Here is a 25,203-nt window from a genome sequence, read left to right as displayed (position 1 = left end):
ACATTTATTTTAAATAACAGAGACGCTCTTTCTACTACTTAAACTGTGATGTTGGGAAAGCATTTTCCAAATCTTCTACTTTAATCATTTGAACCTAAATGCAGCAGTAAAAGTAACGTTGGACAGAGAAAGAAACAGAAGGGTGTGTAAAACATCATAGCCCTCTGAGCACTCATAGTTAATACGTATAAATGGGGAGGAGCTCCTTCCACATTTAGCAAATGCTATAAAATTGTTCATAAAACAGAGCAAGAGCTAGAATGGGAGCCCCACAGACACGTTTGCTTCATTAATTACTTTGTATTTAGGCATTTAATACATAAATACAGATGTGAAAATATTTGCCAATATTCTTCAAACAAGACTAGGAAAGGAAGTTACCAAACCTCAGACAAAGGGACCAGACACTGTTTAGTTTGAACAGAGAACCAACAGCTAATAATAGGCATGTAATGCAATTCCTTTTCGGAAGGAATCAGGGAGAGGGCTGTGTCGGTCACTTGATGTGGAAAAAGCACTTACATGCATTGTGTGGCCCTTTTGATTTCACATTTTGAGAAAATCTGATGTTGGAGGAAGGCTTGCAAAGATGGATAGAGCATTTATACAGAGACCTCAACACACAGATCATGCAAAGATACTTTTCTCCTCTCCCCCACAGACACTGGATGCAAGTGCTTGGAAATACAAATTACAACTTGACTCCTTGATGCCTTCCACTTGTATGCACAACTTATTACCTAGATTGCCCAATGTCTTGCACAGTGACCTGGGGGAGTTAATAGGATTAAAATGGAGGTGGCCTCAGGCATCTTTCAGGCCACCCCATATATTTTTCAGCACTTTCTAGTAACTATCCCAACACAGTGGTGCCTGTGGATGAACACAGCAGGCTTTCTACATTCATATGGAGACACCAGAAGCCACAAATCAAATTAAGTAATGAGTAACTGTGAAGGAAGGGAGGGAATTGAGGAGATGCTCTCCCTTATTTAAAATTACTGGGCCTACAGATTCAGCTTCATGGAGAGATGGCTGCAAAGGGATTGAACAGTTGTGTTGCTTAAGCATGCCTGGCACGTGAAGAGTTATATAAGCTACAATTAATGACATTTTTCGTGCTTTGTTCTTCTTTTTCTATTAGAAATAAAATTACAACTCACATGCTCTGTCTCACAGTAAAAGTATAGAAGTGTGGTGAGAAAGGCTCAGCTGGTGTTTCACCTCTTATCGTTATATTAATAAATCCAGACACCTGAAGGTGCAGAGAGGCACCTAGTGGGATTTTCAAAAGCACCTAGGCACCTAACTCCCTTTGTTTTCTGTGGGAGCTAAACACTTTTAAAAATCCCACTAGATGTCTGCATCTTTCAGCACTTAAATACCTTTAAAAATCTAGCCCTTGGAGTCCTAGGGCACTTATGTACTTTTGAAAATCATAGAATCATAGAATATCAGGGTTGGAAGGGACCTCAGGTGGTCATCTAGTCCAACCCGCTGCTCAAAGCAGGACCAATCCCCAACTAAATCATTCCAGCCAGGGCTTTGTCAAGCCTGACCTTAAAAACCTCTAAGGAAGGAGATTCCACCACCTCCCTAGGTAACCTATTCCAGTGCTTCACCACCCTCCTAGTGAAAAAGTTTTTCCTAATATCCAACCTAAACCTCCCCCACTGTAACTTGAGACTATTACTCCTTGTTCTATCATCTGGTACCACTGAGAACAGTCTAGATCCATCCTCTTTGGAACCCCCTTTCAGGTAGCTGAAAGAAGCTATCAAATCCCCCCTCATTCTTCTCTTCTGCAGACTATATAATCCCAGTCCCCTCAGCTTCTCCTCATAAATCATGTGTTCCAGCCCTCTACTCATTTTTGTTGCCCTCTGCTGGACTCTTTCCAATTTTTCCATATCCTTCTTGTAGTGTGGGGTCCAAAACTACACAGTACTCCAGATGAGATGTCACCAATGTCGAATAGAGGGGAATGATTACGTCCCTCGATCTGCTGGCAATGCTCCTACTTATACAGCCCAAAATGCCGTTAGCCTTCTTGGCAACAAGAGCACACTGTTGACTCATATCCAGCTTCTCGTCCATTGTACCCCTAGGTCCTTTTCTGCAGAACTGCTGCCTAGCCACTCGGTCTCTAGTCTGTAGCAGTGCATGGGATTCTTCTGTCCTAAGTGCAGGACTCTGCACTTGTCCTTGTTGAACCTCATCAGATTTCTTTTGGCCCAATCCTCTAATTTGTCTAGGTCCCTCTGTATCCTATCCCTACCCTCCAGCGTATTTACCACTCCTCCCAGTTTAGTGTCATCTGCAAAATTGCCGAGGGTGCAATCCATGCCATCCTCCAGATCATTAATGAAGATATTGAACAAAACCGGCCCCAGGACCGACCCTTGGGGCACTCCGCTTGATACCGGCTGCCAACTAGACATGGAGCTATTGATCACCCGTTGAGCCCGATGATCTAGCCAGCTTTCTGTCCACCTTATAGTCCATTCATCCAGCCCATACTTCTTTAACTTGCTGGCAAGAATACTGTGGGAGATCATATCAAAAGCTTTGCTAAAGTCAAGGAATAACACGTCCACTGTTTTCCCCTCATCCACAGAGCCAGTTATCTCATCATAGAAGGCAATTAGGTTAGTCAGGCATGACTTGCCCTTGGTGAATCCATGCTGACTGTTCCTGATCACTTTCCTCTCCTCTAAGTGCTTCAAAATTGATTCCTTGAGGACCTGCTCCATGATTTTTCCAGGAACTGAGGTGAGGCTGACTGGCCTGTAGTTCCCCGGATCCTCCTCCTTCCCTTTTCTAAAGATGAGGCACTACATTAGCCTTTTTCCAGTCATCTGGGACCTCCCCAGATCGCCATGAGTTTTCAAAGATAATGGCCAATGGCTCTGCAATCACATCCGCCAACTCCTTTAGCATCCTCGGATGCAGCACATCCGGCCCCATGGACTTGTGCTCATCCAGCTTTTCTAAATAGTCCTGAACCACTTCTTTCTCCACAGAGGGCTGGTCACCTCCTCCCCATACTGTGCTGCCCAGTGCAGTAATCTGGGAGCTGACCTTGTTCATGAAGACAGAGGCAAAAAAAACATTGACTACATTAGCTTTTTCCAGGTCCTTTGTCACTAGATTGCCTCCCCCATTCAGTAAGGGGCCCACACTTTCCTTGACCACCTTCTTGTTGCTAACATACCTGAAGAAACCCTTCTTGTTACTCTTAACATCCCTTGCTAGCTGCAACTCCAAGTGTGATTTGGCCTTCCTGATTTCACTCCTGCATGCCTGAGCAATATTTTTATACTCCTCCCTGGTCATTTGTCCAGTCTTCCACTTCTTGTAAGCTTCTTTTTTGTGTTTAAGATCAGCAAGGATTTCACTGTTAAGCCAAGCTGGTCGCCTGCCATATTTACTATTCTTTCTACACATCGGACTCTCTGCTAACTTTTGAAGAACTAAAGAAAGAATATAATTTAGAACCTGGACTGAAAGAAACAAACATCTATTTTGGACTCTAGAGGTGATTTTCCTGGTGAATTCTCCATCAAATCATACATATTTCTAGCTTATACTGGAGTTTACCTAGGGACTAGATAAGTTAGCAAGTCCTTTTGAAGGTGATCAAGCATTGGAATGAGACATACAACCAGAAAGAAATCTGATGGATGTATAAACTACTTCAATTCATAGCCAAAGAAAAGTTTTATTAACAAGGCTGCTCCACCTCACTCTCAAATTCACTCTTGTACTAAAGAAAATTTAACCCAATGCAAGTGGCTGAATGCTGAAAGGAATGTGAATGAATAGGGAGTATGGACACACATTTCTATCTGTTGACAATGCCCTGAGGTACAGGATTTTAAGAAAGAGTTAATCTTAGGTATATAAAGGTTACAGATAAAGGGAACAGACTGGATCCAAAAGGCCCTCCCTCTGGATGTTGGCGACCAGAGGAGAATTTATTTAGACAAAACAGGATTAGTAGCTCAAACGGTGCATGCACTGTTTTGCAGTATTTTGGAAATGAGCTTCAGTAAAAGGGCAGTGGAGTAAATCAATTGAAAGAAATAGGAGTATTGAAATCTGACAGACACATCCCTGGTAAAAAAAAAAGAGAGGATTAGAAAACCACCTGGACTTCATTTTGAGAGCCCCCAGCCTAAGGGGAGGTGGGGGTGAACTGAGATAGTGCAAGAGAAGCCCTACGAGGTAATGGACTATGACATGCATATCTATTATATCGACTACCATTAACAGTTCAAAACTGGACTCTTGATTAGATCCTGGTAATACTTTATTATGCTTTATGGATTTGTATGTTCCAGCCAATTTCTTTCACTTAAGCAAAAATTACATGTTACTTTATGGAGTATGGAAAATTATAGCTTATTCAATTGTGACTGAAGGGAGCTTATCTTTGGGGAAAGGTGCAGTGTCAACATTCCTGGGAACTGAAGCTATTTATTTAGCCATGGAACAAAGACCACACTGGCTGTTCAATGCACATTTCCCAAACCCAGTCCCACCCCTGACCGAGAAGGGACTGAGAAGTTGTGATGGTTGGCTTTAAGACACAGATATCTGTTCACTAGGAACAGGACTGAGATCACCAATTCATTTTATATACTACAGGTTCCACATATTTCAACCCCTTTTTGGTAATCTAATCACTGCTTCACTATTTAAATGTCAATATGTTTCTGAGGCCTGATCTCCAATTCCCATGAAAAGCAATAGAATGGATCCTGGCTTCAATGGGAGATGGATCAGACCTTTAAGACCTGATTCAGCAAAGCACTTGAGCACATCTTAACTTTATACACATGCTTAAGTCCCACTGAAGTCAAAGTCAATGGGACCTAAGCATGTGCTTAAGTGCATTGCTGAATTAGAGCCTTTAACCTTATTTGGCATTTAGAAGTTACAAAAGTCCGTTTACAGTAAGTACTTTTCACCTCTATTTCTTTTTTTATTAGTTTAAACTATTAATATTTCAGTAGCACTCAGAGGACCCAATCAGGATCAGAGTCTGATTGTGTTAGGTGCTGCACATGCACACACATAAAAATAGTTGATTTTGCATCTCTTACGTCCAGTGCTCCATATACCAATGGCAATTTATATGTTGTTCACATGTCAGTTTAGAGCAGGAGAGAAAAAGGGAAGGCTTGAACTTTAACTACTGACAGATGATCCTTGCATTGCTGTAAGGTGATTTTTAAAAAAATTACTTTCCATTTCTTTTTCATTTGGTTCTTTTAATATTTTTGCAAAAGCATGGATGTTTATCTTGGAACTTTCCCACTGCATTTGGATTCTGCTGGAGTTTCCCATGTGTCATTACTTTTAGCTACATATAAGAGCACCCTGTATTGAATTTACACTATTCTCAGGTGACAGTAACATTTGATTGAACAAAGCTTGCAAAAGATAGCTGCTTGCATATTATTCCTTATGTCTCATTTGGTATCTCTGAAAAATGACCTGCACCTTTCTAATTTAAATAAAAATGCACATTCATTTTAAAAGACCAAGAGTAAAAGTCACTACTTGGAGCGGCACTGTAGATTTCTCAATTGTAGTATGGGTTTCATTTGAATATTCTGCACTTGTTACATTTATGGAATTCCTACTGATGGTGACAGAAGTCCAGTATGCAAAGCAAATGCAGAACATGCAGTTGATATCTTTAGTACTGAGTAGAGAGGAGAAATTTGGCTTTACGTTGCCGATGCAACATGTTCCATGTAGCCTACTCTACTGCCACACAAGATCATCACACAAAGCATGGGTTTGCAAGCTTACAGTTGTGAAAACATGTCAGAGGGGTCATAACCATCTTCCCCTCCCCATATTGGTAGATACGAGGGTAGTCCTGACTATATTCCAAGTAGATGGGCCTGGGGAAAGGTCACAGCATGTAAAAGGCTGAGAACCATTGGCAAAGAAATTACTATACTTTCTTGGGATTGTTCTTTTCCCATTAGCTTTCTTTTGATTTTTGGATCAAAAAAAGAATTCTCTCCATTTGCAACATTTATATCAATCTTGGGCACTAGCTGCCTTTGCAGTAATCATATAATCATAGAAGTGTAGGATTGGAAAGGACCTCAATAGGTCATCTAGTCCAGTCCCCTGCACTCAAGGCAGGACTAGGTAATAACTAGACCATTCCTGACAGGTGTTTGTCTAACCTGTTCTTAAAAACCTCCAATCTTAGAGATTCCTCAGCAATTTGTTCCAGTACTTAAGTTTTTCCTAATGTCCAACCTAAACCTCCCTGGCTGCAATTTAAGCCCATTGCTTCTTGTCCTATTGTCAGAGGTTAAGGAGAACAAATTTTCACCATCCTCCTTGTGACTATCTCCAATTAGTCCATATCTTTCTTGTAATATGGTGCCCAGAACTGGATACAATGCTCCAGTTGAGGCCTTTCCATGTAATAACACAACACCCACATACAAAATAAAGCCCCCAAACCAGAAAATGACCAATCCAGAATATTTCATACTCTCAGTTTCTCTCTTTGCTTCTCACAAAGGGTGCTTTCCCAGTGTTAATATGTTTTATAGTTTTGTCCTACTCTAATTTCTCCTATTTGGGATATCCTGTTTCACTCCATCTGGGTTTGACAAATTAAAAATGTAAACAGGAAGGATAACAAAGCCCAGTGGAGCTTATAAGCTATGGCTCCTTACACAAGGGTCTTAGGAAGAATAAAAAAGCACATTCAAAGAGGCAAAATGGTTTCAGACTACAAAGCCATCCATCACTGGGTTTAAACACGAATTTAGCTCAGCTTCAGCACTGTGATGTCAAAATGCAAAGGTGCTTTATGATGTGAATTCATGGTGCTGTTTCTTAAAAAGGTTATTCAGTTGCCAATGATTCCAGTTCCATTCAGTCCTCATAACTTTCTGGCCCTTTTCCAGGTGAACCCTGTGTAAGTATCATCCAAAAGAAGTAGAAGGACTGAGTGCAGCAGGCACTCATAGACAGGCAGTCCATAAATAAAGGCTTTTCATAAGGGTCACTTCTTATTTGAGATGGAGATGTGTATGGTTTAAAATGTAACAAAAAAAGAAAAAGAAAAAAGAAAAATCAAAGGGGGAGGGTGAATGAAAAAAGTTATAGAGCCAAATTCTCCTCTTACTGAAATCAATGAGTTTGTATTGGCGCACTGGGACAGAAGTTAATCCAATGGTACAAATAACTGGAAAGCTCTTTGTCAGCTCAGCATACTGCACTATGGCTCTGTTGAACCAAAACTACCTCACTGCCTTTTTGTTGCAGTGTGCTGCCACTGGGAATTTTTAAACGGCCTTTAGTGTACCTTGTGACATGAAACAACTGCTCCTTTATTAGTAGCCTCAGACAAACCCCATTAATGTGCTGATAGCAGAAAATAAGTTAAGTAGAAATGGGCTGAAATATCCAACTTTTTCAGTGGTTCAGTGACAAACTGTTCTCAATATTAAGCACCCCATTTATTGTTTTCTATTCAATGATGTAGTCTGGATTTAGATTAGCTATCTCTTCACTTTATCCAACAAGTCTGCCAACTCCATTTTAGAAATATGAATGTCACTGCAGATCCAGATTTGTATTTTAAAGCTAGTTTTTTAAATACTTCCTTTTCTATTCCAGTCCTTTTCTATATTACCAGAAATTGCCAAACTCCAATTAAAGCACCTCCTATAAAACACTGTTTTTCATATGGTCATTAATTTCAGCAACAAGGAAATTTCAGCAAATTTAATGCAAGGAACTAGATCTAGGGATTTGCTTTAGCAATAGTTGTAGCTTTAAGATCAAGACATTAATGTGAGTTAACTTTAGATGTATTTACTAAACCAATAGAGAAACTGGAGTTAGATGGTTCAGGATTTGTTTTTATTTATTTTTTGGTGTGTGGACTACTGATTTCCAATGCATTAAGAGAAAAAACATAGAAACCAGCATAAGAGGGTCAGTTATTTTTGTCATATCACTAATGAAGGTAGGAAACTTATGTACTTAAGCTACTGACAGTACCTGAAGATAAAAAGTGGAAGAGGAGAAGGAAAAGACATGGAAGAAAATACCCCAAAGATCTTGGAAGAAGTAAGGAGGAATCTAGGCCTATTATTGTGTTGAGCATTTTTTAAGATGCTCAGATACTAGTGTGATGAATAAGGTGTAAATGCTTGGATATATAATTGGTTAGTTAGATTAGACAGCTGGGCTGCCAATACTGAGATGGCCAAATGAGCAGATAGCACTAAATTATATAGGTTATATTAAAGGAAACTGAGATGAACCTCAGAACCATGTAACAAAGGTAGGTGAATGGGCAACATGATGGCCAGTGAAATTCAACAACGATGGTGCAAAAAACACACAGACAGCTACAATACATGTGCAAAGTAAAATGCTTCATTTTTAACTGTTTTGAGGGCAAAAACAAGAAACAGAATTTATCCCTGAGATATGCCAAGTGGATAGATAGGATGACTTTAATCTTAAATATAGTCTATTTGCTTTTTTTCCACTTGTAAATCTGCGAATTGGAGGCACTGTTTATCGACAGAGAAAAACAATTAAAGAATTATTTTTGTCTTACTGCACCACTAAACTAAACAGACCCAGGCATTAATCTGAGTTACTTACATCAAGCAGCTGAGCCTTGATGGGAAAATAGAACAGATGACTGAATGTTCTAATTCACTTTCTATGACTCCACTTCTCCCGGGGAAAAGTGCAGAATATTTCAAGAGGGACAACAGAAAGTTCAAGAGCTTTAAGGGCTCAGATCCTGTAGTCCTCACATCGGCAAACCTCCCAGTGCAGTCAAAACTCACAGTAAAACTGATGGGAGGTTTGGCTGTATGAGGACCACAGGATCTGAGCCCTCAAAGGTCTTGAGCTTTGGGTTGTCCCAATTGAAGCATTCGTCACTTTTCCCTTGGAGAAGAGGGAATAGAGGGTAACTAAGAATTAGTCCTTAATTTTATTTCCCAAAAGTTACACACTTCAGAACACACGTGACCCAAGACTGGGGATATTTTGCTTTAGAGGAATTGAGTTCATAATAAATAGTAAGAAATGACAGAATGGAAAAGAGAAATCTGCTCCATTTAATTATATAATTATTTGTGTGGGCAATCAGATGGGCTATTTTTATTATTATGTATGGCACAGTTTACCCATATATACAGATTAATCCTGCATAATTTATCTTTACATTATTATTAATCACATCATAAAATTTATCTGTATTCTTGTTCCAACTTTATATAAAATAAAATTTATACGTTTTTACTTGGCAGGAATCCATTAAAGCAAACAGATGAATAATATTCTCTCATACTTTCCAAAGGAGCACAAAACAGTTACTTGTGTCTAATTTAGAAAATGGGAACATATTGGCCCTATTTCATAACAATATTTCAGAAATGCAAGGGTTGCATTTCAGTTTGGAAAGGGAAAAGAATTGTCCAGGCTTGTATGTCACTGTGCAATTTCAGGGAAAGTGATATCTGGTTATGGTTTAATGTCCAGGAAACAAAACTACAACAGAGGGATACCAATAACAAGAATGAATAATGTTGCTGTTTTGTCGTCATCATTAATGTATGGGGGGTCCTATGGTACCAGTGAATACTCAGGTTCCTAACTTCAGTGAATTTTACATATTACCTTGACAGGTGGCTTCTTTATTATTCTACTTCGCTGCTGACTGTTGCACATTACACTGATAGGTACCTTAAAAATGTTGCCTCAGATGCATGGGCAAATAAAGCATCTAAAAATAAATGTGAGTTCAGATTGCTATTTAATGGACAGTGGTACAGATCAGGATTGGGGCCTTCATTGTACTTGGCCCTGTGCAAACACAGTGACACAGTCACTTACATTTCTTACAGTTTCACCAGCATAATGTTCTGAGTATTACTCAGTTCTACCTAACATTTCACTCCCTCCCCCCAACCTGCAGTCATTTCTCGTTAGAGCGTTTTTCTGCTGAAAGAAGGCAGGTTTGTGCAAAGACAAACATCACTGGTGAGAGCTGACGTGTTTTCTACTAGTGAAAGCAAGGCAGTAATGGAAGCTGAATAAAATATATTTCTTACGCAATTAATCTCTTGGCAAGGTTATACTAGCAATTACTGTATGTTTTTCTTTGTCGTTGTTAGAAAGTTTTACAGTACCTCTATCTACATAATTCATTTCTAGAAAGAAAAAGCTGCCTAGAAAATCTCAGTAACATCCTCAGGTAAAAACATTTAGTGTTCATGCATTTGATTTAAATATTGACACATTTTTTCAGCTGGAATTCTAGCATCTGAGATTCACTCCTCTTAAATGCTTTACAGTAATTTCTTCCCTACTAAAACTCTTTCTAGAAACTGAAGTCACATTCTTGCAAGCAGGAGAGGCACAGAATATGGTAGCCAACTGTGTTCTTACTCAGTGGAGCAGCAGCTGTAACTGGTTATGAAACAGCAATAGTAACAGTATTTGGATCTTTCCTGGCAGATTTCTTACATCATGATTCAATATGAACTGCAGTTATGAAAGTGCTTGCAGTTATGAAAATGGCAGGAAACTCCTAGTGATCATGTTTTATTTGACAAAGATATTTTAGGGTTATGTTGGAAGGCAGATTCTGGATGTAGAAGAAAAACTAATATACAAAGATTCTGAGGATTAATCAAATAGGATAAAATTATAAGTGCTAACCATTGTGTCTTCTATCAAACCTTTATGCTGGGCTCTCTCTCTCACAGTTCTGATGATCCCACATATATGTTACTTATCCAACACTCCTTGGACATTGACCTGTAGATAGGAATATTTGATGGAACTCCCATCAACTGGTTGCAATGAGTCTTAACTGAGTGATACCAGACTCACTTTCCACCCATTTTGAGATGGGCTCCTTGATTCTATAGCACTCCCAATACCTGATGGACTGAGGGTAAGTTCTAGCCAGAGCCTCTTAGGTGACAGTAAGGAATGCTTCCACTCAGCCATTGGGCTAGGAAGTCTAAATTAAACACCAATTAAAATGGAAATGTGAGAGAAAGGACTTCCCCTGTGTAACTAGTTAAGCTTTACCCCTCGGAGGTTGTTTCTAACAATGAATTCTTCCAAAATCCTTAATAGCTGACACATGATACATTTTTAAACATGTTTTATTAACAGTGACAAACTGTAACAACTTTACAGTCAAACTGCTGTGTCTTCAACGGCCACCCAGATTCAGATCTTTCATGGCTTGGTGTAGCTTTCTTAAGGAAAATAATATCAGTCCAATGTATCTGAGGATCTCCTTAGTTAAACATTTAATTGTTTTTACATGCACAAAAGCTGTTTAAAGGGCCTGTTTGACCAGGAAGCTGATATTCCCTAGAGGGATACTACACATGTATACTATTGCCATATGTGAGAATTATTATACATGCACTTAACATAGTGTGAGACTTGCACATTTTTTGGCATAGGAGGTGTAGAACAGGATACCTTTTACCTCTCAGAGTTTTCCCAGAAGGATATATCTCTATATCTGTATATATCACTACAAACACTGGACCAAATCCCAAAGTACATACTTAGATTTTACTCAAACAAAACTCCCTTATACTTAGCACTGCAGGATTTGACCTTTTTACTATGTACACTATACTTTTTATAATTCTGTTTTTGTAATAGATATTAATATAGTCATGACTGCTTTCACCCCATGGTAAAGGATGATATTAACTAGGAAGAGTGGTCAGATAAGGCCCATCTTTCTATTTGTATGCAAACAAAAAGGAGTTCAATTAGACAAGACTGAACACAGAAACAAATTTTTTTGTAGAGTCCATGTTTCTCTCACAGATCCCATATTTCTCTTGGAATTTACATAAAAATGTCTCAGTGCAACATATAAATCAAACCCTTAAACACAACAGGAATGTTAGGAAACATGAAAAAATTCAGTTATAGTTTAGACCACCTTATCAGTAAGGTGAATCTAGACATGAAAGGGCCTTAATTCCCATTTACACGAAGGCTCTTTATTCCACTCTGGCAATGTAAAGGGGGCTTAGAGTGGGTGTACATACAATTAACACCCATTTTAAGGGGCCTTAATATAAATGAGGTTAAGGCCCTTGAAGATCTTATGGTCTGACAGAATAATGGACACAAGGATATGTCAAAGGCTTAGTGAAAGAGCTGGTCAGAATAACGGGCCCATTTGAAGTAAATTTTTTGTGTGTGAAAACCTGTCTCGATTCGCATTAAAATGCATGAAATTCAAAAAAATTTCCACCAGCTCTACTACTGATTTCTGTCTCTCTCAGAAAAACTGTACTCACTGCTGACAACTGACAAGACTGAGGAGTTAGAACAACACAGGTTTTTGCCATTATCAACACTAATGATTTTGGGTTTACAACTCTATAATAGCTTGAAACACAATACACAGATATTTCTGTAAGCCTTAGTAAAACTTTGGAATTTGTAGGGGTTAAGGTATAACAGATCTATATCAAAAGGAAAGCACATTTCATCTAAGGCAAGTGCCCTTTTTTAATAAATATATTGTAAATACACTTGTAAGCCTCAGTGGAATGACAGTGTCTTACTTTCATAGGATTGTCCTACTTTTCTACCCAATGCTTTTCTTTCCTCCTTTCCTATGAAACAGTGGCCAATTATCCCACTTTTTGATATTGCCATCCTAAAGTTCTTGTCCTACCTTGATAGCAAACAATCAGCCTTAGGTTATCTGCGGAAACCGTACCTGAAGGGACCATCTCTAGAGGTGAACGGTCCACTCAGTTCGTTGTTGGCCTCTGGTGAGACTTCAAATAAGGCTTTGAAATAGCCCCAGCTTCATTCTAGATGAAGAATTCTGTGATGTCACTACCTGAGACACTAGAAATTAGACTGACCTGAGTGAGTCCATCTGTTTGTAACTTTTACACCCTATCTTATCATTCTGATTAATTTTTATTATTAATTCCTTCTCTGCTCTGTTTTTGTGTGTGTTTATGTGTGTGTGTGGGGGGTGGGGGTGGGGGAGAAGACTAATTGATTTGGTCTTACAGCTAACTTTTAATTTGTCCTGTGTGTTGGTGAGTCAATATTTTAAACTTAAACATAATAAACAGATGACATAAATCTGACACTTGTATTAGAAGTGAAATACATACATCAGCACAATTAAAAATAATATATATGTTAACTTGCTTAAACTATTATTCAACTGAAAAATTGCATCTACTGGTAACTTCTATAAGCCAGAATTACTGGAAAAAAAATAACAGTTACTACCGTAAGGAAAAGCTTACTGCAAAAATTAGCTATTTTTTAACCTCTTTTTTATTTAACAGTAGTGTTCAGCTCAGTTTTCAAAGATTCCTTTTAAGATATCCAAGCACAATCCAAGATGCATCTCCAAGCACGTCCAAAGGTATTCTGAAATGCACAGTGTATTACAAGAGCTGCCTACGTGTGGGAAAACTTGGCTAAATTAGGCATTTTAGCACACAGACCTATGATGGTCTTGAGCCCTTTTACTGCTGCACTCTGCCATGCAGTTAGAGGGCCTCAGATTAATTCAGTTTCCAATTGTAGATGACCATGTTTATAGCCATGCTAGGGTGCACAGTGTTCTAACCATTTTTTTCATTAGTATATTAGACATGCCTTTTAGGCAATGTATATGAGACATATATGTGATGGCAGATGGTCTTTCACAGCACAAACACTGTCTCTCTCACACTTCCAGTTGGCGCTGAAGGAGCTAGCAACTTTGGAAACCAGGCTGGCATCTAAATATGGATTTAGGAGCCCAGTTTTAGGTTTACCGGTTTCAAAATTTGGGCCAAGTATGAATCTCTGTCATGTATGAGGCAGATAAGGAGAATAGTCCTCAGTTGTTGGGATAGAAAAAGCACAACAGGGCATACAGAACTCACCCCACACCCTTTCTTTCCCTCCATCCCAAAAAGTGAAAAAATGAGAAGATGAGGTTTATATGAGCCAAACAACATGATCTAATTGGGGAAAGAGGGCTAGGCACATAATTCTTAGTGTCCTTTTCTTGGCCCTTCTTCCTCCAGTCCACTTATCCAGCTAAGTACTGTAGTGAGCCCATTCTTCCTCATGTGGACCCTTCCCATCAATTTTTGAAAGCTTCAAGAGTACAAAGAACAGGAGTACTTGTGGCACCTTAGAGACTAACAAATTTATTAGAGCATAAGCTTTCGTGGGCTACAGCATCCGAAGAAGTGGGCTGTAGCCCACGAAAGCTTATGCTCTAATAAATTTGTTAGTCTCTAAGGTGCCACAAGTACTCCTGTTCTTTTTGCGGATACAGACTAACACGGCTGCTACTCTGAAATCTGTCAGGAGTACAAGACTCCTTAATTTTAAAAAATAATATAATTAACCCACATGTAAGATGGAAACTTTCCCATAGAAGGTTGGGGGTTGGTGGTGCTTTCTAACATCTCTTTTGCTATGGAAAATGGGAATTTTTGTCCTTAGGTTTCATTTAGTTCACTGGAACATTAAAAAAAAAAAAAAGTATACCCAAGCTTCAATTCTCCACTACGACTGAACTGTGATTGGATGGAGTGGAAAGAGGGGGCTGCAGGAAGCTGGTTACAGACTCGTAATTCTTGGCTGCCTGGCTTAATCAGATAATAAAGCCTACAAGAGCTTACACCATCAGGTGATTAGGCACAATGGAGCTTGGCTGCATTATGCTCCTTTCCTGCCCTTGGTATGCTGCCAGCCTGCCCCTACTTCCGTCTTATGCTAGGGATGGGATGGGAGAAAGAGGTAGTGTGTAGGAGGTGGTATAGTCAGCTTTGGGCAGCAGAGATTTCCCCCTACACAAGGGGAATTCTCAAGTCCAAATCTCCAGCGGCTTTAAGTTTACTTTGCACCACAGTTGACGGTCTAGAGAATCCAGCCTACAGATCTGTTTCTATGCTTACAACCTCTCTTCTGTAATGCTGTTAAAGAACTGTTAAATAGGCTGGAAATTATAGTCTGAGTTTTTTTACTGTCCACTAGATATTTAGAGCTAGCCATAAACACTATTTTATTAGCCTGCCAATTAACATTGTATTTCAATGACACTCTCTTCAATCACAGCGGAAGTCCCATAATATGGAACATGACATCTGCAGCATAGTGGCCAACAAGGACGTTTAGAACAATTAAACCTTCAACATGAAGATCGTCATCTGAGGAACTCTAATTAAGAAGTCAGTTGTAAATGGACTTCAAATGACTACTAGAGAGCCTTATTACAAGTTTAAGAACAAAGTTTCCTATATCAACCGAGTAGAACACATTCCCATACTTTCCTCTGTAATTTGCACATTGACATTTTTATAAAAACACCAATGCCATAATTTTAAACAGCACCACTATACAGTGGTTAGCAACTAACTTGTAAAAATACACGGTAGCAAATACATTGATTAATATTTCAGAATGGTTTTGGGGGGGGATCCCACAAGGTTTAAATTATACACACACCTTGTGCTGGTCCTCTCCACACTTAGAGCAATCTCATAGATTGAAAATTATTATGAGCAATGTGAGACCATCTCCTACTGGGCAAAAGTCATGAGTTGAATCAGTAGACTATGTAGATACGTTCTGTAACACTATATCATATGAAGTTACAGTTTTGTGCATGTACTTTATGGATATTGAAGACAGCCTTGTTCTTCAAAACAGGCCAAATGTTGCCCTGCAATACGTGCATGCAGTTCCGACGACCTTCAGAATGAGCCACACACAATCCAAGAGTAAAGCTTGGCCCAATGCACCTGAAATATGACAGCATCGTAATGATCATGCATTATTGCTTACATAAAATACATGGAATAGATGATCAGTTAAATGGTAATGTTCTGGGTGATTGTGAATGAGACAATTACTGGCTTTGGGAGTGATTTGCTGTAGCTCTTGATAAGCACAGAAGAGATCCAGTAGGATGAATTTAGATGCATTTCCCTTGTCTACGGAGAGGAGGAGGCCATCTACCAGAACAACAAATGCTGTCTCTGTACCATATCTTGGCCTGAGGTCTGACTGAGAGGAACCTTGCATGGTGGAAGCTAAGAAGCAGCACTGGAGACTTTTTATTTTATTTTAGTAGCTTCTTCTCTGTAGTAGTTTACAAGATAGCCAGTGGTGAGCAATGGTTTCTTTAGTATTGGTCAGACCACTGCATGTGGTAGGATGGGTGTTAAATCCCCCTCATCAAAACATGTGCAGGCCATGAGGTAGCTTGATCAAGTGGCTAGGCCACTAGACTGGGAGTCAGGAGACCTGGAATCTATCTCCAGTTCACCAGATGACTTGCTGTATAACCTTGGTCATCTCACTTCACCACTCTGTGACTCTGTTTCCCCTTCCATATCTCTTTGAGGCAGGTACAGTGCCTACCAAAATGGGTCTTGGTTGGGACTGCTAAGCACTGCTGTCATACAAAAAATAATCTTCATTAATAGGGAGTCCAGGTATGAGCTACACTCAACGCCCCGGGAGAATAGGCGGCTGAGAATCACAGGTGATAGGGAAGCATCAATAACAATAAGGGCTATCTAACTTCTTGTGTGTTATGGGATTATGGGATTATGGGAGAGAAGGCACTGTGTTTTTGATCCTGCCCTCAGTTTATTGCTGATGGCATATTAGGTCCTCTCTGATGAAGGCGACCTTCTCTGTGAAGTAAGATGATGATGATTCCTTGCAGCAAGAGGTACCATGTTCTGTGGTTGAGTATGGCAGCCTCGAATTATAAAGCAATTTATGAGCCAGAAAAGTTCCATAAGCCATGACCTTGCTGCCTCTGTGGTAGGATCTTCTTGCCTTCTTCATGGTGGTGGCATAGTTTTGTAGAAATTTCCTCTTTCAGAGTCTGCCAGTACCATACTGTGTTTTTTGCCAATAAGGCTTTTTCCCCCCTGTACTCATTGCAAAACCATGGCAATGGGTGGACAGCTGGCATGGAAGAGGATGGTTTGAATAATTCAAACAGAAAATATCTTCTAAATGGTTTCCTCAGTAGGAAATGTCAAGACGAGAATGTGTTTTTTGCAGTTGACAAGCAATCTGGGATTTGCTTGGTTTACACCCAGAGTTTTCAAACTTCAACTGGGCAGCTGGTGAGTCCAAAACTGTTCTAAGCAGTGATTGTTGTTGAAATAGTTGGACTAGTTTAACAACTGTGAAAACATTTAAAGTCCACATAACTTGTGTATCTTTCATAAATTCTGCTGCTGATAGACACATATAAATAGAGGCTACTCATTTGGGAATAAGCAGTCTACTCTGAGGATCTCATGAGCGCTATTAAATCGAGGTAGAATGACTTGTGAAAAAGATTGCTCTCTAGATAAGAAACTCATTCTTAAAGCAACAAACATCTGTAAAAACATATGTCAGTGAAAATTAAGACTTGTCTATCCACTCACTACTGGTAATTGATTAGGGCAAGAAGAACGTATTTGTTTTCTTTAAAAGCACTATGTTGCACTACTTAGACTGCATGGACCAGTATAAAACAACTACATTTAAATCCAAGTTTCATATTTCAGTGATCCCTGAGAAGACATGTAGTCTTTAATTCTGAAAGTGTGGTAATGATTTGAAAAGTAACCATGTAAAAAGTGGCATTTTTCTGCTCCCTGAATTTATAGTATTCAGCATAACACTTGTTTATATCAGACCAAAAAAACCAAAACATTTCCTGCTTTTTTTACTCCTGTTAGCACAAAAGAATCAGTATTGCTATTAGAAAGCAAGTTAGATCCTGTTTCTGACTTGTCCAAATAAGTTCCAATTGTAAAATCTTTATTGATGGTTGGGGTAAAATGAAGGAGAAGGAACCCGACTTAATTTTTCAAGACTGACAGATATTATGAGCTTAATTAGCTATAACTGAGCAAAAAGAGAAGACAGCAATCCACAACAGTATTTTTACAGCAATCATGGAATACAATGCCATTTTTATAGCCCCTCTTCACAATATAATTTCCCTTTAGGCAAGAAAAAACAAAGTACTTGAATGAATTAATGGCACCAGAAAGAAATCATTCATGTTTTACTGGACATAACAAATGTCACTTACTGATTTCCACCACCGCAGAACATCATCCCAAGATTTATTCCCCTAGAGTAGGGTTTTATTTTATTTTTGTTTTAATTTCATTTTGTCAATATGTCAGCAGTATAAAGTAGTGAACAGTTAAGACCTTGTGCACAGGAAGCAATTCCATTATTTTGCCACTATGAAGTTTATTATAAAGTTTTAGCACATTTTACAGATGATTATTTATCTTGTGCTCTGATGCACAGTATATTCCTGAGTATTCGCCATGTCAAGGATTTCTCAGTAAGTAAGTACTGTAGTGTCTGTCAAATTTGTCACATAGTACATGGTGAGAAAAGTATTGCTTACTTCAATTTGCATGACAAGGGTAAAGTCTAATATAATTCTGAAATCATTTGCTACTGATAAGACTATCTGCACATTAAGCATTCTATTAATCTGTCCTTTCACTGGAAAATTATTATTAAAGTTAAAAGCTGCTTCAAAGAAATTGTTCTTTAAAAATCTTATTTTGATAAAGTCTGTTGGCATACTTTTGCAGTTGCACGTTATCAAATCTAAAAGCTGGTTTCTATCTACAGCTAGGTGGAGAGCTGGTTCACATCAATGTTAACTCTTACCATGACCTGGTAATAGAAAACATGTATTTTACAAATGTCTAAAATATTAAATGAGGATTAAGCCAAATATTATTTTAAAAGGAATACATATATACTATCAAGACAGCAGAGCAATTTATGCTTACTATGTTTGAGATGCAAATCAAAGGAAACACTGATATTTATATACCTTTGCTCCTGTTAGCCAACTGTGAGGCTTGATTTTGGCATGACTATGTAGCCTATGGGCCAGGCATAGGCATAAGTTAAGGCAGTAATACAATGAGCCTACAAGCCTCACAGCCTGTAAGATAATAGCTTAGCTAAAGCAATCATGGCAAAAGCTTTAGCATAAGCAGATAACCTGGAGTAACTCTAGATCATAAAACATTACCAGACAGAATGCTGTAATGACTAAACTCCTGACAGACAACCACCGGACGCTAGTTTATACCAGCCTGAGATGTTTTAAAGTTAGGAACAGCAGATGTCTGACCACAGGAATAGCCTGGTAACTGACTGATGTATATGCTAATAAGCTTGAGGTAAATGGATGTAAACTATGGGAGAAGATACCCCAATATTAGTAAGGTGAAGAAATACAAATAAAGAAAAGAGGATGAAAGGCTTACTGAATATGCATTAGGCATAGCGGCTGTAGTATAACACATTATAAAAGTTGTATCCTGGCCTGTGTGCCTTGAGAGATGCAGCTCTTGGGATATGCCAGGATGATGCCCATTGACGATGATGACAAGGAAGTTGATAACTAACACTTCAAGTTATTTAGCAAGGGATGGTGTGTGAGTCTATGGATGCTCAAATGCATATTCTGTATTATTTCTACCTTGCTGGGTTGGAGTGTTTGTAACTTTGCTGACTATTAATAAAACTATTTCAAATACAGCAGGGTTTCCCTAAGTGAGTGCGTTGCAACCATGCACATCGGGGTTCCCAACTTAACAGTAAATTCTAGCAACACTGGGCCTGATCTCAGGACTAGAACCTACCAAACCTCAGTGTTAATTGGGAATTCTTAAATAATTAATATAATTCATTCACAATCAATAGATCAGGCAACAACTACTATTGCCTATTATTCTCACAAAGGTTCATTATAGGTCAGGGATGGAGGAGCAGATTCTTATATCATTCATATGGTTGCAAATATGGAGCAACTCTACCCAAGTCAAAGGCGGTACTCTTGATTTATACTGGTACAACAGACATTAGAATTTGAACCACAGTGGCAGCCTTTAACAAGACTCATTGCCCAAACCAAAATTTCAAATGTGAGGAAAATAGATTTTTTCAAACTAACTTGATATTTTTTTTATGAGATTACAAGTTTAGTCGGTAAAGATAACAGCATTGATGTAAAGTACTCAACTTCTGTAGGGCATTTGACTTGGTCCCACACAAAATTTTGATTAAGCAGCTAGGATGATACAAATCAACATGGCACAAATAAAATGAATGAAAAACTGGCTAACTGATAGGTCTCAAAATGTAATTGTAAATGGGGAATGATCATCGAGTAGGTGTGTTTCTTGTAGTGATCTGTTCTTGGCCCTATGTTATTTAATATTTTTGTCAGGGACCTGGAAGAAAACAAAATCATTACTGATAAAGTTTTCAGATAACACAAAGATTGGGGGAAGTGGTAAATAATGAGGAAGACAGGTCACTGACAAGCAAATCGAACAGTATCTGTTGCAGCGTGGCTAATAAGTGTAAGGTCATACATCTAGGAACAAAGAATGCAGGCCACACAAACAAGATGGGGAACTTTATCCTGGGATGCAGTGACTATGAAAGAGACTTGGAGGTCATGGTGGATAATCAGCTGAACATAAGCTCTCAGTGCGATGTTGTGTCCGAAAGGGCTAATGCAATCCTTGGATGTTTAACTGGGGTATTTCAGGTAGGAGTAGGGAAGTTATATTATCTCTGTACTACCTGTGGCTACTCTGCTATTTTTAGTGTGCTAGCATGTATCTGCCTGCCTGAACTGAGAAGCTCACTCCCTGCTGCAGTGCAGACATGCCCATAGTGAAATTCTCAATCTGTTTAGCTTACCAAAGAGAAGGTTAAGGGGTGATTTGATCACAGTCTATAAATATCTACACGGGGAACAAAAATTTGATAATAGAGGGTTCTTCAATCTAGCAAACAAAACACAATGGCTAGAAGTTGAAGCTAGACAAATTCAGGCTAGAAATTAGTTGCAAATTTTAACAGTGAGGGTAGTTAACCATTGGAACAAATTACTAAGACTTGCGGTGAATTGGATGTTTTTCTAAAAAGATATGCTCTAGGTTCAACAACAGACATTGGACTTGACGCGGGAAGTAATTCAAGAAAGTCCTACAGCCTGTGTTATGGAGGTGCTCAGACTAGATGATCACAATGATCCTATCAGATTTTATTTTCATAAAATCTATGAATCTAAATTCTAGCCCTTAGTCTTAATAATGTTGCTACAGATTAAAGGCTAAGCATTTTTATCCTTGCCACTAGGTACTGGACAGAACTGTAGCACAAGAACACAAAGTTTGGTCTTGAAAGATGGCTTGTGCTGATTTAAGTAATTTACCAATGCAAGGACTCTGGCAGGAAATGGAATGGAGTAACAGTTTCAATTCATTTTTGATTAGCATGGGTCCTTGTTGGCTCAAGCCATCAATAACAGCATCCAACTAGTAACAGGTCAGATAGCTGTTTTTCTTTCCAAAAGAGGTAACCACACACATTTTTTGCTGTTAACAAGATCAATAAACTTGCCACATTCTGAAATCAATGATTAACCCCTTTTACAGTATTTGAACTTACACAATTTTACTACTTTCAGTGGCCAAGCCTCTAGCATCATGCATGTTTTTAATTATCAGAATCAATGTAACACCTTATAATCTTCCCCCTTCCTCTTAATGATTTTGCGATGAAGTACTACAAGTTGCAACTGAGCTCTGTTACTACCACTCAAGGTCATACACTCTGGCCATGCAAACTATGTTATCTTTACTCTTAAACTCCTTTCTAAATGTTTTATAGTTTATAGCAGTAATGAAAAGCATTTCAGGTCAGTGGAGATTTATCCCCTTTTTTAATGTTTTTACTAGACTGAATAAACACATTCTCCAGGATTGAAACCACTGGCTATCCTGAAGACTGCAGAAGCACAGGGGAAACTTTTAAGTTGGGGGCCACATGACTTATACTTCTTTACAACGAGAGGCATTGTTAGCTCAAACTGAGAATTGTTCTTTTCAGCTTCATATTAGGTTTTACAGCACTTTCATTGCAAGACTCTCTATTATAACACTCACTGATATTAGCTAACTCTACAGGATCTGCCAATGCATTGCAAGACTCTATTATAACACTCACTGATATTAGCTAACTATACAGCATCTGCCAATGGTACTATGTGCCGAAAGAATGAGCCTTGTATAACGCTCATTCTCATGAAGAGGCAGTGCATTTTTGTAGTCCAGTGGTCTTCATGGAAGAAACAGTTTCATTGTAGTTGGATCTGCAATGATTCTCTCTCAATAATTAAGGGATCTGTTCTCCTGTAGAAATGTATGTGAAAATCCTGTTGAGGCTAAGGGAGTTAACTGCCCCACTGAAGGTAGAAGAGACCCCTTCTGTCACCCCATGATCATTCAGAACAGCAAGAACATCTATATTTATATAGCGAATGATTAAGGCAGGAGATTTTGGATCCATGTCCTATGACTGCAGGGGACCCAAACACATTTCTGATTGCTCTTGCATTCATCATGACAGGAAGTGAAAATAGCAAGAGAGAGGAGCTGTTTATGAAGTATCCCTGACCCAGCCCACACAGTATTTCAATCAGTATTTTATTCCTGAGTAAAGGAGGAGTTCAAAATTAGTAAGGACATCAGAATTTGTCCCACTGTTACCCCTTTACCTATCACATTTTGTTGCAATTTCAGAGTGCTCTAGGCTTTTAAGCAAAGACTTCCATTAACATATTAATCCTCACAAATGACAATACCACAGCTAAACGTCACTTCAAGGGCGTGACTTAAGAAATTAATTAGCTTTGGTGACTTTCAAGCACCTCTTTGTTCTTCTGTTATCCCTTGTGCCTGATCCACAATCAGGATCACTGCGTTTTTTTGTGTTGTTGGAATGGCAGGTAACCACCTTCTCAGCTGTAAGAGCACGGTGTAACCAGATCCTAGAGGTTATGAAAGAGCCTTCCCCGGGCAGAGGGTGAGAGCATCCAAGACTCAAACATGGTTGCCCTCATCGGACAAGGTTAAAGTTTATTATATGAAAACTCATATAAAAATGACTGATTGTCAATTTCAACAAGCCAGCCCTTTGGCCCACTTAGCTATACTTGTCACTGTGTTCATTAGGTGACAACACCGACGTTATCCAGGAAGGAGACACCACAAATTGCTTAGCACATTATTTCCTTTCCCTCCCCATATCCCTAAGAACCCTCCACTACTATATTCCCCAGAGATAACATCTGCATTGATCTGCAAACATTATAATATGCTTCCATTGTGGCAACTGGTAGAGATAGAAGCTAAATAAATGTGTTTCCTTACAGTCAAACGTTTTCTTACACAGTCAAAAAAGTTGGAGGGTGATAAGCAGGTGGTATAGCCAGGGCAGCCAGCTCTAAGCTGGGAAGGGAGGTCCTAGCAGTTCCTACTGACTTTCCTATGGCAGTTCCTTGGTGGCTGGTGCCCACTCCTTCCCTCCCATCCCCCTGTAGCTGGCATTCTATGTGTCAAAGCCCACCTGCCACCACCCCCTCCAGGTGACACTGTCATGTCCTGTCCCACACCCTGGCAGCTGTCTAAAGTGTTCCTGTCCCTCCCCCGGGCCAGGTGTCTTCACCAGGACCCATGGTGGCTGTGAGGCTGGATTGGGCAGGGCCAGGGAGTCCTCCCTGCTTCCTGGTGGCTGGCCTGATCTCATGCATTGCAGTGGCTGCTCCAGCCCCTCCTCCAGTCACACTCTTATCTCTGCCTCCCCACCCCAGGAGTGAAACATAGCTGGGTCCCGCTCTTGCCTCCATGGGACATTGAGGGTGTCGAAACACAGATCCCTCCCCCCCCATATTTCCATTGCAGAGGCCCTCCCCCCGATTCTTCCATCCTGAAGAAGTCTAACACCTGAGGTGGTGCACTCAGAGAGACCAGAAGGAAAACAGGTGCAGCTTGCCATTTGCACAAATAAACCTGGATAGTTCCTGAATACCCTCTCAAATCTGGCCATGCTCTTTACTGTCTGTGTCTGTTTTCTCCGCGATGTATCTGATGGCTTGGAAAAGGCCTGGTGGGCAGGCAGCAGTGTCATTTTTGAACTAATGGGTCAGCTTCATAATAAAGATGAAATAATTACAGCCAATTTTCCTAGTATCAATCTCACAGCACCTCACTGTGATGTGTGCGTGATGGTACATTTACATCAGCAGCTGCTGAAGATGCAACTGAGTTTGCCAAGAGAGTAATAGAAATAAACATGCAACTCCTCTTCCAATACAGGGTACAGGACTCCAAGAAGGTAGCTTTTATGAGAAACACTTTTCTCTATAGATGGTGTTAAATGTGGTGTTAAATGTGGGTACTTGGGGTGGGGTGGAAACTAGTACAGTTCCTATTTCCACATTTCTTGAGGAAATTTGGGATCCTGCATCAAAGCCTGACAGTAATTTATCCTCCTCTCCTTACTCCCACTTTCATTTACATGAAGCTGGTTAATTCATCTTCAAATAATACACCTCTCTCTCGTACCCTTTCTCTCAAGAACAGCTGCACCAAGACAGGGGGGCTTCTCATTTGCACAACAGGGGGAGTTACCACTGGAACATTTCAGATCAAAAAGATGTGAAAATATTTATCACATCTCCCTTCCAAAAATGAAAAACATTCTGTGGCCCCATTTTGCTCATAGCCACGCTTCAATGGAGTTTCTCTGGATTTGTATTAGTGTCACTGAGAGCAGAATTCAACCCAGTGCATTAAATATGAACACATTATGATCCTGTGATGGGATGCATTCCCCACACCAGACCTGAGAAAGTTGAATTAGGCCAGGCAGACCCAATCAGTCATTTAAGCTGAGAACGGGGGAGATTTAGGCTGTGAGGAGACTAATTAAAAGGAAGCTCACCTATGAGGGAACAGGCAGGGATTCCATAAAGCTAAGAGGCTGGCAACAGTAATTAGGCTACCGGGAGGAAGTCTGCCGTCTCTCTCCCCAAGGTAAGGGAGAAGGAAGTGGGGGAAAGGAATCCCTGAGAAAGAGTTTATCTAGCAGGCCTAAGAGAGAGAGAGGGGTGTGACTAGGAAGGCTAGAGAAAGAAAAGCTTAGAGAAGCCTGGCAGGAAGTACTCCAGGGGAGAGAACAATAAGGTAGATGTAGCTACAGACCTGAACTGCTCACTACAGGGCCCTGGACTGTATCTCAGAG

At 39.6% G+C, this 25,203-nt stretch overlaps 1 protein-coding gene across 1 annotated transcript in view; it reads right to left on the bottom strand.

Annotated features, from left to right (window-relative positions):
* Positions 1 to 25,203, bottom strand: part of ROR1 (receptor tyrosine kinase like orphan receptor 1) — a 104,471-nt gene that overhangs the window by 21,627 nt on the left and 57,641 nt on the right. The window lies entirely within an intron of this gene.

This window comes from Emys orbicularis, chromosome 8, assembly GCF_028017835.1.
Source record: "Emys orbicularis isolate rEmyOrb1 chromosome 8, rEmyOrb1.hap1, whole genome shotgun sequence".
In the NCBI taxonomy this organism is placed as follows: domain Eukaryota; kingdom Metazoa; phylum Chordata; order Testudines; family Emydidae; genus Emys; species Emys orbicularis.
The sequence above is the reverse complement of the archived record's forward strand: the minus strand, read 5'-3'. Positions and strand labels throughout refer to the sequence as shown.